Source organism: Coffea arabica, chromosome 4c, assembly GCF_036785885.1.
Source record: "Coffea arabica cultivar ET-39 chromosome 4c, Coffea Arabica ET-39 HiFi, whole genome shotgun sequence".
Lineage (NCBI taxonomy): Eukaryota > Viridiplantae > Streptophyta > Magnoliopsida > Gentianales > Rubiaceae > Coffea > Coffea arabica.
The window spans coordinates 23,281,767-23,296,972 of record NC_092316.1 but is presented as its reverse complement, the minus strand read 5'-3'; the positions used below and the strand labels follow the sequence as shown (position 1 = coordinate 23,296,972).

Genomic DNA, 15,206 nt, shown 5'->3' with positions numbered 1-15,206 from the left:
ATATATGCCCTTACAAATTATTTTCTATGTGTTATAATAATTTCCATGCATTTCATTTCAATTCATTTTACTTGAAGTAAACTATATCCTCGAGCTAGGTTGTAAATAAATAACCACTTGTAATTGTCCAAGTGTTCTTTTATTAGTGGTAGAGACTTTTTGTGAGAGATTAGAGGTGTTGAATAATTATTGGTGCATTTGGAAAGGTAAGAATGGCATTAGTCAAAGCATTAAGAGAAGTTGTGTACAAGAATTAGGCCAAGTGGCAAAATCCTAGCCATGCATCTTGTTTGACCAAAGATTAGATGAATTTTAAACCAATTTTTGCTCCATTCCTCCACCATAATTTCGTGCCCTTCTTAGCTTCCAAGAGAAGGAGAGAAACTCCATTTTAAAGCTTTCTAAACCTAGTGTGAGCTTGAGAGAAAGATCAAAAGAGAAAGATCTAGAGTTAGTGAGAAACTTTCCTCCAATCCTTGTGGTTGTTCCAAGCTTGAAGCTTTCATTTTGGTGGATTGTTTTGGTGATTTGAGCACCTTGTAAGTAAGGTAAGTACTCTTTAATTTGGGGGTTTTATGTGTTAGATCATCTACTATAAGCTCTAATCATGATATGCAAGTTGTTGTGGTTGGAATTGAAAGTTAACCCCTTGAATTAAACAAGTAGTGGATGAATTGTTAGTATGCACACCAAGTGTTTGATGAAATGTTCAACTCTTATTCATTTATGTTTATGAGGTATTGATATGTTTTAAAACCTTATATGGTTAGATGTAATACTTGAGATGTGCAAAAGGTGAAAATAATGAGAAGAGTGAAAGTTGGGAAAGAATTAAGGATGCTGACCGAAACTGTTCAGCTTGCTGTCTGGTTTTTGCCCTGATGTTTCATGCATATTTTGACTACAAATGTGAGTGATATATGTTGGGTTATGTGTGTAGAGGTTGTCTACAAAAAATTAGCCAATTTGGTTGAGTAAATTTTGAGTTGCAAGCAAAGGGACAAAACTGGACTAGGTCCAGAAACTTTCTGTCCAGCGATGTTGTAAAGGCTATAACGTTTTACTCACTGATCTGAATTGAGTGCCGTTTGTAGCATTGGAAAATAGACTCTTAGAGCTTTAAAATGGTAGCTGGCTCATGTTCTGGTTCGTCCCGAGTAATCCGTGGCAAGTCGTGGAAGTCGGCTGCCCGTGCGGTACTGTTCATCCGAGGCAGTCCAGAAATTTCTTTTGGATTCTTAATTTTGAGCCACTTAAGCTGGGATTTTGGGAATGGTTTCTTCACGAAAAATTTAACCTTAAGAACCTAGTTTCCAACGCAATTGACGGAACCTAATTCGGACTCTCCTACCATGAACAGTGACCATTTTCCCGAGGCTGGTCGGGCGAGACAGTTTAACCGTAATGAAACTTTTGAGCTTCGGTGAAACCCTTCTTTTGCCGAACTTTCATGTACATACCAAACTTGTTTTCTTATCAACTTTTCCCATGGTTTGGACCTCATTTGCATGATAGATTAAGTAGCTTAGGCTACTCACTTGGTCTCTCAATGAACCTATACTTGAGTAAGGAACGAATCCAATTGTTAATGGTTTCGCTCGTTGACCTAGGTTTGGGCAACAAAGGTGATCGTAACTGAGACGTTTGATGTCAATTGCTACTTTTGCTTGACAGGTGAGTGTTCCACTACTTGCTACTTGTTATGTGGAATACTTGCATACTTGAAATCGTTGATTTGCTATTGTTTGAGCCAAACACTGTTTTAGTTAAAATCGAGGCGAGTATGTACTTTATCGCACTTGACCTTCCTTGTTTTCCACTGAGGCTCTACTTACTGAATGAAGTAATATGAAATGAGATATTGCAATACATGACCTTGCTTAAGTTGCGTGGATGACATTCCGCCAACTACTTTACTGTTTGGGTACCCAACCTCATAGGTGAGTCGGTTGTATCGAGCCAGCAAGGGCGTGGTCGAGAAGGCCGATAAACCTTGAAGACTGTTTACTGTTCACTGGAAATTGAATCTTGCCTGGAGGTCCCTGGTGAAGCATAGCCGTTGTGCTTACTTGTTGTGTTGTCCAGCACCACCAGTGATAAAATCCTCGGCTTGATACTGTTTTATTGGAATCCTTGAGCATTGGAAACTCGGATTCCTGGTATACTCGAGTATTACCAAACTACTGTTTATGAAGTGCGGGCCCGGTGGGTGGTTGTTTGGGGGACGGAGACTGGTGAAAGTGGTGTTCTACGGACCTATATACTGTTACAAGTGTTGACGGAGTGTCAACAGGAGGCAATTATGATCAAGCTCAAGTGGACCTTTGGCTTTTGAAAGCCACCCGTATCCTTGAATTGAATTGTGATTAAACTGTTATTTTACTGTACGGTGTTTAGTTGGCTATTTTGTGATTTTATGTGGCCATGTGTTTACTTGTTTACCTGGAACCTCACCGGGCTTTAGCTCACCCCATTCCCTTTGTTTTCCTTAACAGATCGGGAAGGGATTTGATCGAGGGCTTTCTTAGCTTTATTTTGCCGTTCTTACGTTTTGAGGTTGTAACTTTCGTTTAAGCATACTTGTAAGCTTAAATTCTTAAGGGTGATTTATATTATGTAATTTTGAGTGAAGCGTGGTAAGTTGGCATACGATGATATATGTACTAAGCTGAATTGTTGGATTAGTGATCGTGTTTGAGTTAGTGTTTCAATCCCCTGCATTATCAAATGTTACATTCGTTTCATTGATGATATTAGTGCTTTGAACGACTGAGTCCTGGCGAGAGCTAGGCAGGCAGTCCGCTGATACCCTAGGGTTTGCCCAAGGGAGAGGTGGGGCTGTCACAGTTTGCTGTGTATACGAATGCGTCACGAGAAGGCTTTGGTTGTGTATTAATGCAGAATCGAAATGTGATCTCTTTTGCCTCAAGGAAGTTAAAACCTCACGAGCAGAATTATCCAACCCATGATCTGGAGCTAGCTGCCGTTGTTTTCGCTCTTAAAAAGTGGAGATGTGAGAACCCGTAATTTTTCCATTTTCTAGGTTTTATTATATTTCCAGGTTTTCTTATTTTCAATGGTTTGTTTTCTGCACTTTTTGTATCCGAAAATTTTCTAGATAAATTTTATGAGTAAATATAATTTTTAAAATGATTTTTCTAGTATCGGTTAGTTTTTAAGAAATTAAGAGTGTATATCGGACGTGGGACCCACTAGTGCAAAAAGTTCGGAAAAATTCGGCCAGTTCGGTTAAGTTTTGGATACTGGGTTTAATTTACCGGGTGTTATTAGATATTTAGAGGTGCCAAGTGCATAGGTGTGAGAAAGACAAAAAGGTTAGGCATGACATTAATGAGAGGGACAAGTGTCTTGACATGTGCCACTTGGAGATTAAATCCTACAATTGACTTACTATTCAACCTTTTACCAATTACTAAATAAAACCAAAAATTGACCAAATATCTTCCATTTTTCTTCAAGCTTGGCTGAATTTCTCTCTAGGAAAGGAAGAAAGAAAACCTCTTCAACTTCTTGATTCTCTCTTGCTCAAATCCAAGAATTCAACCATCTAAACTTGTTTTTGTTCCATAGAAACACTTAAGGGAGTGATAGTGAGTTGTTTGGTGGAGTTTCTTGGAAAGTTAAGGTGACCAATAGCTCTCTCTCTCTTGTTCTTAAGGTAAGTTGTGAAGAATCAACCTCCTTCTTTAATTGATGCTTAAATCATGATTAGTGGTGGTATAAGGTGCAACTTTATGGATTATTTCTTGGTTTTGGTTGAATTGGTGAAATTTTATAATTTTTGGGGATTTTCTGTTTTCATATGAGTATGATTATGTGGTCATGTATGATGATTGGAAATGATGTTTAAGGACTCTATGAGGTGGAAAAAGTGGACAATTGCAATCAATTTCTGTTTTGGACCAAAAATTGAAAAAATTAGGGTTCTTGATTCTTCATTCTGCCCGAATTAATTTGTTTGAGACGAGGGTGTACTTTATCACACTCGTTCTCTTGTCTGTTCATATGCCAATTTTGAGTGCCTATCTGAATCTGCCGTCTGAATATGCTATTCTATATCTGTATCTGAATCTGTTATCTGTGTCTGCATCTGTTCGGATTTCTATGACCTATGAGCTCAATCCTGTGGCTAAGTTATTCGAGTCGGGCCGGCAAGGGCCTGGACGATTAGATAACGAACCACGGTAGTCTGTTCAGAGATTTTTGGGTATTGAGACCCTTGATTCCGGTATACTCGAGTATTACCATTTCTGTTCGGTTACGGTGAGCGGGCCCGGTAAAGGGGGTGTTTGGTGGACGGAATTCGGTGTGAAGAGGGGTCTACGGACGTTTTGGTTCTATATACGTTGACGGAGAGTCAACCGGTTTGGATCAAGTACTGCGCTGGAAATTTGGCTCCTGAGAGCCACCCGTATCCTTCTGATTTGAATCATTGGTTCCTTTGCTTTACATCTGGCATGTGTATCTGATTTGTAAAATGTGAAATGCCATGATTTTTCTGCTATATGTTTGGTACCTCATTGAGCGCAAGCTCACCCCTTTCTGTCCCTTTTGTTTTCCTTACAGGAAAATAAACACTTTTGGTCTGGATTTGACAAATGGCTGCCAAATTGAGCTAGTGGAACTTATCTTTTGTATAGCTCATGTATTAAAACTCTAAGTGTACTTTTGGGGCGTTTTCTCTATTGATTTGGCAAACCGTGTATATGTATCAACTTTTGAAAACTTTTGTATGTCATTTTGGATTGTAATCGCTAAAGTTCAGATGTGAATGTTTGCGTGCTCTTTCGATTGGGTTCTGAAGGGTCGGTTACTATTCATGGCCGACTCCGGATTTCATTTTTTTTATTTTGGGTTATTTTACTATTTTAACTTGTTTCCACTCGTTTGTAAGTTCCGGATTGCAATAGATAGCTCTAGTCTGCATCGTTAGTCCTGGCGAGAGCTGGGCAGGCGGTCCGCCGAACCCTTTGGTTCGCCTTAGGGTGAGGTGGGGCTGTCACAGGAGACATTACCTATACGGGGTAACCTTCGAGGTTTACTCCGATCACAAAAGCCTGAAGTATCTCTTCTCACAGAAGGAATTGAACATGCGGCAACGGAGATGGATGAAATTTCTGGAGGATTACGACTGTACCATCAACTAGCATCCAGGAAAGGCGAACGTAGTGGCCGACGCTCTAAGTCGCAAAGCTCAGGTCGCAAGCTTAATGATTAGAGAGTGGAATTTGCTCGAGTCGGTTTGCGAGTGGAGACCCTGCCTTGGGAGTCATAAGGTGATTTTTGGCAATATTAAAGTGACTTCCACCCTGTTGGAAAGGATTAAAGAAACACAAAAAGAGGATGTGATGGTACGGAAGTGGGGAGAGAAAGTGGAAAAAGGAGAAACAACTGATTTCAATTTCAGTCCTGAGGGTATTTTAAAATACTGGAAGCGAATAGTGGTGCCGAAAGAGGAGTCGTTAAAAACAAAAATTCTAGAGGAAGCTCATCGGTCCAAGTATACAATTCATCCGGGGAGTAGCAAGATGTATCAGGACCTGAAAGGAACCTATTGGTGGGACAATATGAAGAAGGAAATCGCTCTGTACGTGTAGAAATGCCTCGTGTGTCAACAAGTTAAAGCAGAGCATCAAAAACCATCGGGCTTGTTACAGCCCCTTGAGATACCCGAGTGGAAGTGGGACAACATCACTATGGACTTCGTCTCAGGTTTGCCGCGGACGCAAAGAGGGTACGATGCCGTTTGGGTAATCGTCGACCGTTTAACCAAATTGGCTCACTTCCTACCAGTAACACATGAAGTATTCCATGGACAAGTTGGCCCAGCTGTAAATGGACGGGATCGTAAGGCTGCACGGTGTTCCTGTGAGCATCATCTCCGATCGAGATCCACGTTTCGTATCTCGGTTTTGGCAAAAGTTCCAGGAGACTCTAGGGACGAAACTCAACTTGAGCACAACCTATCACCCTCAGACGAATGGACAATCGGAACGAACCATTCAAACTCTCGAGGACATGCTACGAACTTGCATTCTGGATTTTGGAGGCAACTGGGGTCAACACATGACCTTAGTAGAGTTTGCGTACAACAACAGCTACCATTCGTCGATTCAAATGGCTCCATATGAGGCACTATATGGACGGAAATGCCGATCACCGATCTACTGGGATGAAGTTGGCAAGAGGAAGGCATTAGATCCAACCACTATTCCATGGATGGAAGAGGCTCGAGAAAAGGTCAAGTTGATACGACAACGACTTCAAACTGCTCAAAGCCGACAAAAGAGCTACGCAGACAACCAAAGAAAAGACTTGGAGTTCGAAGTTGGAGACCGTGTTTTCCTCAAGGTTACACCGTTACGGAGTGTCACGGCGGGTAGAGGAAAGAAATTGCAACCGAGGTTCGTCGGACCTTACAAGATCCTGCAGAGGATAGGCGCGGTAGCATATAGACTAGAGCTGCCGTCAAATCTCTCGAGAATTCATGACGTCTTCCACGTCTCGATGCTCAAGAAGTACTATCCCAACCCCTCCCATATCTTACAACCAGAGGAGATCGACATGGATGAATCGCTTGCTTATGAAGAAAAACTTGTCCAAGTGCTTGACAAGAAAGTCAAAGAGCTCAGAAATAAACAAATTCCGTTAATGAATATACTATGGAGAAACCATGGGGTAGAGGAAGCTACCTGGGAAGTGGAAGAAGAAATGCGAAAGAAGTACCCTGAACTTTTCGTGAGTTAGGGTAAGAAATTTCGAGGGCAAAATTCTTTTAAGGGGGAGAGAGTGTGAGAACCTGTAAATTTTCCCATTTTCTAGGTTTTGTTATCTTTCATGGCTTGTTTTCTGTATTTTCATGATTAGGAAAATTTCTAGATATTTTTAATGAGCAGATATAGTTTTTAGATGATTTTTCTAGTATCGAATAGTTTTTGAGAAATTAAGAGCGTATACCGGACGTGGGACCCACTAGTACGAAAAGTTCGGAAAAATTCGGCCAAATAGGTTAAGTTTTGGATACTGGATGTAATTTACCGGGTGTTAAGAGATAAGTAGAGGTTGCAATTTGGATTGGTGTGAGAGGAAACAAAGTGATAGACTTGCATTAAATAAGTGACAAGTGTCACTATTTGGTTGGAGGGACTTGTAAGACCACTATTCATTGTCTTACCATTGACCAAATAAATCAAAAAAATAACCAAAACTTCACCATTTTCTCTTCATCTTGGCCAAGCTCCTTGAGCAACAAAAGAAAGAAAACTCTTCAAGTTTTTGGCTTCAATCAACTCACTCAACCTTCCAATCTTGTTTGTGCTCCATAAAACCACTTAAGGGAGTGATAGTGAGGTGTTGTGTGGAGTTATTTGGAAAGCTAAGAGGACTTATTGCTTTCTCTCTCTTGTTTCTAAGGTGAGTTGTGAAGAACTACTCTCCTCCCTTTATTGATGCCTAAATCATGCTTAGTGGTAGTATGAGATGCCATTTTATGGATTATATTTTGAGTTGTGGTTGAATTGATGAACTTTTATAATTTTTGGGGATTTTTCTGTTTTAATATGAACATGATTGTGTGGCTATCTATGATGATTGGAAATGGTATATAATGACTCTAGAAGGTGGAAAAAGTGGTTAATTGCAACCAATTTCTGGTTTGGAAGAAATTTTAGAAAGTTAGGGTTTTATTGGGAACATTCTGCCCGGTTTTATAGCTCCTAGTTAGAGGCTGAATTGGCCTTGACTTAAAACATGAAAGTTGTAGGGAATGATATTTTAGAGGTTCCTACAAACTTTCAGGTCAATCGGAGTAGCGTAGAATGAGAAAAGTCGAAATTACCCTTGCTGTCCTGGTTTTACCCGAATGTAAGAATTGCGCCTGTAATTGGTTGTTTTGGCTGGAATTGGTTTGGAATTGGTTGTTGAGGTCTTCTGATGACATTTAGACCTGTTTCTAAGCTTTCGGATGGCTTTGGAATTTCTAGATTTGGACTTAAGTAGGCTGAGTTATACTGTTTGCAGCAGAATGCATTTTGTGAATCTGGTTTTCCGGTTCTGGTATAGTATCTTGCATTTTTGACCTTGTTACACTCAAAACTGGACAAAATTGCCTTCTGGAACATTGTAACCCTATCTCATAGCTTCGAAACGGTGGGTCTTTCACCTTCATCTGGTAATCATAGTGCCTTGGGTGCCATTACCGCAAAATGAGGTCAAAAACTATTTTTTTTCAGGGCAAAGCTAAATCCATTTCCGGATTTTCTGGTTTCCTCTAATGCTTGTATATGTTTATGGAACCTTATTGAGGTCGTATTTGACATTGGTTTATGACTCGTTATCGAGTCTCATTGTGCTTGTTTGCATGTTTTAGGGCGGCATGACGGTGGTTCACAACGTTCTTTTGACGGAAGTGCATGAAACACCATTTGCAAGCTTGGTGAGTGTACTACTCACTTGTGTTTTACTATATGGCTTTGATACTTGAAATTGATACGTTGAATGTTAATTCATTGAAGTGAGAGCGTACTTTATCACTCTCACTTATTGTTTATCATGTTCTTGAAATGTTATATGAAATGTTACATGAAATGAAAGTACATGGCTTGGTGTCGTTTGGACGAGTATCCAACGGCTACAATTGTTATTTTTGAGCTCAACCCCATTGGTAGTTGATTGAATCGAGCTGGCGAGGGCTTGGTCGTGCCAATTGATGTGCCTTGGGGAAGTGTTATATGGAATCTTGTAGTATGAGAGACTCTCGATTCCGGTTTACTCGAGTAATTCCAAAGTGCAAGTGTTTGGAGTTCGGGCCCGGTAGGGGAATGTTAGGTGGAAGGAATGGAAGTAAAGTGGAGTCTACGGTTGGTTATTTTTCAACATTGACGGAGAGTCAATGACGTCCGATCAAGAAATGCAAACGAGGGAAAAGGGCTCTTGAGAGCCACCCGTATCCTTTTATCACCACCATTAATGTGTGCCTTTGTTTACTTTTGGTGAATTGAAATGAAAAGCTTTATGTTTACATGAACTTGGTTGCTTAAGTGATAGTATCTCACTGGGCAATTAGCTCACACCGTTCCTTTTGTTTTCCTTACAGGCATATGACTACTTTTTGGAATGATTCTTGCTAGTTGGTTGCCAAATGAGCTAAATGAATGTCTCTTTTGTATAGCTTACGAATCAAAACCCTAAATGTACCTTTAGGGCCGTTTCACTTTTGATTTGGTAAACCATACATGTAGTAACTTTTGTATCACTTTTGTATGCCATTTTGGCTTGTAAATACTAAATGTTATGTTGTATATGTATTTTGATGTTTGATTGGGTTCTGACGGGTCGGTTACTATGCATGGCCGACTTCGGATTTCATTTTTTTTTATTTTGGGTTATTTTGCCATTTTGGCTTGTTTACGCGCGTTATAAGTTTCGGAACGCAATGGATCTCTCTAAACTGCACCGTTAGTCCTGGCGAGAGCTAGACAGGCAGTCCGCTAACCCCTTTGGTTCGCCTTAGGGAAAGGTGGGGCTGTCAAAGAGTGAATTGATACGCGTGAAATGCAAAAATCCTAAAAAAGAAAAAATGCAACCCTGAATATCCAAATGCGATATATTAAAAGGTTAAAAGAAGAAAAAGAATGACTAAATGAAATTTGCTCGGACTCTCTAAATCCCCAGTGGAGTCACCAAGCTGTCGCGCCCCATTTTTTATAAGAAAAATAAATGGTTTAAAAAAGTGAATTTTAATTCAATTTTTGATTGAAAAATGAATTTTTGATTTAAAAGAAAATGGGCCTAAATAGGACTTGTAATGCGACGATTTGGGCCCAAATTATAGTTTAAAAAGTGTTTTTAAATAAAAAATCGAAGTCGCCACTTGGTATAGAGTTAAGGTGTACCAAGTCACCTAAAAATGAATTTTTTTAAAAAAAGTAGAAAACCCTTTTTAAACGACTCCAAGTCTACGAAAATCAAAGAAAACGTGTTCAGGAGTCACATTTGAAAAAATGGAAGGCAAGAATAAAATCCAAGGCACCCTTTCAACCTAGCCAAAGTTAGTTGCGTGATTTAGTCAAACATTTTCTTATTTTAACCTAAAGATTTATCACATTTGGATGTACTATATGAATGCAAACCCTAGACCTAGGAGGGTATCTGGGGGTCGAAATGTATCTTCAAAACTTAATTGGTACCAATCACATTAATTGTGACGCCCAATAAAGACTCTTTGAAGAAGTCACGAATAATGCAAAAACATGAGACTCTAAGAAAAGGGAAGGAAAATAATAAAAATAATCATAATTATACAAATATACATGTCCTAAAGGAATGCATCATGTCGGGTACGGGGAACTAATGTTCATGACTCAATTTTCCCTTTAACAGAAGGAATACAAACGTGCTAAGGTTAGAAAGCCAAACTCGTCCATATCCCATATTCAAGGTGTTTTCTCTAATCTAATCAAACAAATGTACTAACCTATCTCTAATTTTCCCTACATGAAATGCAAATCTAATGTCATGTCTCATGCATAGGATTATATAAAGGAAAAATAAAGTAGGAGATATGGATATAAAAGGGAATATGGGATAGGGGATATATATAAGGGGAACATGCAAAAAAATGATAAAGGACCCTAGAAAGTGAAAAATATGCATGAGATGAAGTGATTTTATCACACAATCATGATCTAACGTATGGATAGTCCCTAAGGGTCTAGCGTTGGACTAACCCATGTCTATGAGTCCTCACTAGCATTAGACTAGTGGGAAATCGGAACAAAGGGCCACAACTAGCGTTGGACTAGTGTGGTATCAGGAAATGGACCACAAATAGCATTGGACTAGTGTGGTGACGTCACCCATTGATTATAAACTAAACAAATAATATAAAACATAATAAAGCAAGTAAACACATAATATCACATAATCATTTTATCTAGATGTAAGACCCCAAGAAAGCGAATAACACATAACACATAAGCATGCGAAACACACCAAGCAAATAAAGCAAACAAGCCTTAACTATTACATTGGGAGGGCCTACTACAATCTAAAAGGAGAAATAAAATAAATAATTAAAATAAAAACCTAACTATTACAATTGTGGCATTTAATTGCCTTCCCAAATAAATTAAAACAAATAAAGCAAATAAATAAATAAATAAAATGAACACATTCAAAAGGCATGCAATTAAGCACATAAAGTCACATAGGGGCAAATAAGTCAGAAATAAGGGATAGGGTGTACCTCCCTTGAGTTGAATCCCTAATGACACGAATTCACTTATTTACCCTCCAAAATAATAAAAAGGTCAAGGCATCACTTTAATTAAGGAGTAATCACATGATATGGGGATAAGCATGAAATTGAATCAATCCAAGGCATTTAAAGGAAGGTGAACAACCCATGTTTAAGAAATTGAAACAAGTAATGACTTGATTGCAAAAAACTAAAGAATTTTGAGGGGTCTATTTAGCATCATTACAAAAATTAAGGGTCTAAAAGGAAATAAATTAAAATTAGAGACTTAAGGTGAAACCTTCCAATCAAGTGATAAAATTCACAAAAATAAATAGGAATTCAAACATTGCACTAAAAATTCAAATAAAAAACTATAAGTAAAAAAAAAATCATTAAACTTTCAAATTCATCCTAAGACTCATTAAAAATTCTGTCCAAGAATCAAATTAAAGCATGCCAAAGGAAAACAACATGTTGAAGGGGTAAAATTGATTAGTTTTTCAATTTATTTGGTCATAGTAGAATCAAGAGAAACTTTAAAGGTCAAAATGTAATTTCTCTGAAGTTTCATGCAATCTTCATGCAAGCTACGAAGACAATGAACTTCTGCAACTTTCCTTGTTCACTATTGTAGCTTATCAGATTACATTCTCAAACGCAAGACAACAAGACTACCCTGCGTATTCTTCTAGCATGAACAACTAGGAACTAACATCAAAAGAATGAAATAAACTATCCATTTCAGCCAACAAAACTACCAAGATAGGAATGTGCGAAGCAAAGGAGAACACAAGCAATGAGAAAGAAGACATTTTGACCTTTGCAAAGAACCACTTCAACCCTTGCCCACTACCCAACAAATGCAACCCAGAAAATTCGTAAAAGGTTCTAAACAAAACCCAAGCATTCTATACAACCATCATTCAATCATCAATGATTCACTAACACAACAAGATTCATGAGCAAGGAAATCATCTGAAACGCAATCATAGCAAAGGGAAAGGAATGACTCATGAAACCAGCAACCAAACATCAGCATTTCACGCATGATCTAAATTTATCAAGCCCAACAACTAGCTTCTAAATACTTATTGATAGTCCTACTCAACCACAACACAAGGACTCAAGTCATGAAGTGTCAAACCACAGGAAAACATATAAAGCTGGGAACTTTCTTCTTTCCTCAACTAAAAAACTTCGGCAGCCTCTGAAAACTTTGAGTTTTCATTGAGCTTTCACAACCAACACATACCAAGCTATTCTTCATCACAGAAAACAGTACAAATGAAGGAAATCAGCCCCCCCACAAAATCCTAGGTTTTGACACAAAAAGATCCGATGATTCCCTACCCAAAATCAGAAATAACAATGGCTTCAACTCTTCAATTCAATCAGCCCATGAAGCACGTATACTCAAACGTCAAAGATAACTAACGGGGAAGTCATAGACCCTATGCTTGAGAGCTTCAAGATCTGAACCAAGGCTTAAAGGGAAAGACAACTTACAGTGCTTTCTTTTCTTTTCCGTACGCGATAACGGTGGAATGAAATGAAGATGATTTTTACTCCTCGCAATAGGTAGCAGCTCCAATGGCTCCTTCGTTCCTTTAAGAATAGCACTCGACCAGAATTTTCTTTTCTTCTGCCTTGCTCTCTTGCTCACTCTCACGGTCTCCTCCTCTCACTTTTCTCAGTCTCTCCTCCAAATTCTTTCTTGGCCTTCTCTGTTTTTCTCTCTATCTCGGCTCTCCCTCACTCTCTATCTTCCTTTCAGCCGCCACACTATCTCACCTTCAGCCGTCACCAAATTCTACCAAAATTTTCAGCCGTCACCCTATCTGCCCCCTCTCTAAACCCTTAGTTTTCTTTTTATATCAGATTGAAACCCTTAAACCTCATCTCGATGGTTCACAAATAGCCTCAGCTCACCGCCTCTCCCTCAGCCATCAGATTGGTTCCAAGTTCCAGATTCTTCTTGGGTTGTAGATGGGAGCCAAGTGGAATGGATTTAGCATGATCCAATGGCAAAGAAAAATGACGGGAAGAAAAATGGGGAAAAAAATGGGATGAACCGAGCTATCCTCTGCACTTCATTCTTCATGAAACCGTGGGAAATGTTTGGCACGCTTAAACCTCACGCGAGCATGCCTTTGCTATGCCTCTTTTTTTTGTTTAAAATAAAATCATAAGATTAATAATTAAAAATAGCTGATAATTAAAAACAAAAATAAATTAAAACAAAATAATAAATAGAATAAAAATAAAAAATAAAAAATTTGGTGTCTACAACTAGGCTACACACCTTGTTGTGGATATGACATCTTGAGTAGAAGATATTTTCTCGTTGTAGCTCATCTTGACTAGCTTGGGTAGCTAGCACTTGCCTGGCCACTAGACACCCAACTGTGTCATTGACATGTATCTCTTCAAGTTCGTTCGTTCGTTTCCTCTCCTAATGGAGGCATCCCATCATGTTCCTCTTCTTCTTCATCAGTCAATATATCGCCATTGGGTAACATGATCAAGGTCCATTGGTCTGGACATTGGGAAGCAATGTGTCCAAACCCTTGACACTTAAAGCATTTGGTGTCACAGGTCCTTGGTTTAGAGACCTCTTCTTGGGATTTAAAACCCTCCTTTGAAGTTGGTTTGGAAGGTAGTGTAGTCAGCCTCAAAGTACCCCTTGAATTTCTATTTGATGTTTTAAAGTGTGGGGCACTCAAGAGGTGATCCTCCCTCTTTAAGGCGCGTTTCTCCAATTTCCAGATTGGAAGTTGGAGTTTTGACGGACCGTTCCCCTCCACTTGATCCTTAGTTCTACCTTGATAGCTTTGTCCAAGAGTTCCCCCATGTCAAGGTAATGTTGAAGCTCCATGATGTCAGCAATGTCAGGCCGTAATCCTCCCAAAAACCGTGCCATGGTGGCCTCCTCATCTTCATGAACATCAGCCCGCATCATGGACATTTCCATTTCCTTGAAGTAATCTTCAACTGTCATACTACCTTGAGTGATGGTTTGCAATTTGTGATGCAAATCCTGAGGATTCGCAAATTCTCTTTATTTTAAATTCCTATTACTAACTTATTTAAAAATTTATTTACACGTTTGCTCCGAATATTTTATTTTGACCCTTTTAGACCCAATTGCATGAAACTATAACTTGCTTATATTTTTAAAATGACTTGTTTCAAAATTTAATTTTTGAAAGCTCGTTAAGTAAGAATAGTGAATACGCGTTTGGAGTCAATAATCGATTCGAGGATACAGCAAGCTTGGAAAATTGGAGACTTGTACATTAGTCTTAAAATAGGTATTCTTATATTTAAGTGTTCAATTATTGGTTAGTGATACTATCGTTATAAGAATTTCTTGGAAATTCCACTTTATCGCGCACAAATCGGAAGTACGCGTTTTCGCGCGCGCGATTAATTGAGGGACTTTAGATCCTTATTTTTAGACCATTAAGAGTGAATAATAATAGTATGATTGGAAGTGCATTAGAGGTTTAGTGCAGAAGTGAAACAAACCATAGAGGAATAGGGCACGAAACCCGGGCGAACGCGCACTATTCCTAGTTGACTTTTGGGACACTTTTGGCCATACATTTAAGCTTCTCAAGGAAGTTTTATTTTCAGCACACACACTCTCTCTCTTCACTCAAGACAGCAGGCCATCCAAGGAAGAAACAAGACCAAAAGCTCTTCATTTTCTTGCTCATTTCTTGTCCAAATCATCTCAAAATTTTACCACAACTTGAAAATCACTTGGTGATCAAGCTAAGCTAGAAAAGGGGCTTCATTTGCACGGTTTTCTTGAGCTCCATTGGACCAAAATTTTCTACCTTGCTCATCCAAAGAGGTAATGAATGATCAACCTCTAAAATCTTAGTTTATGGAAGTTATCTTGCACTTGTGAGCTTATAAATTCATATGGGTAGCTTTATAT

General features: G+C 38.8%; 1 long non-coding RNA gene across 1 annotated transcript; it reads left to right on the top strand.

Annotated features, from left to right (window-relative positions):
- Positions 1-429: 429 nt before the first annotated feature.
- On the top strand, positions 430-2,674 carry LOC140004945 (uncharacterized). The gene is made up of 3 exons (XR_011812763.1): positions 430-548; positions 1,611-1,674; positions 2,496-2,674. It is a non-coding gene; the product is annotated as an uncharacterized lncRNA (long non-coding RNA).
- Positions 2,675-15,206: the final 12,532 nt, after the last annotated feature.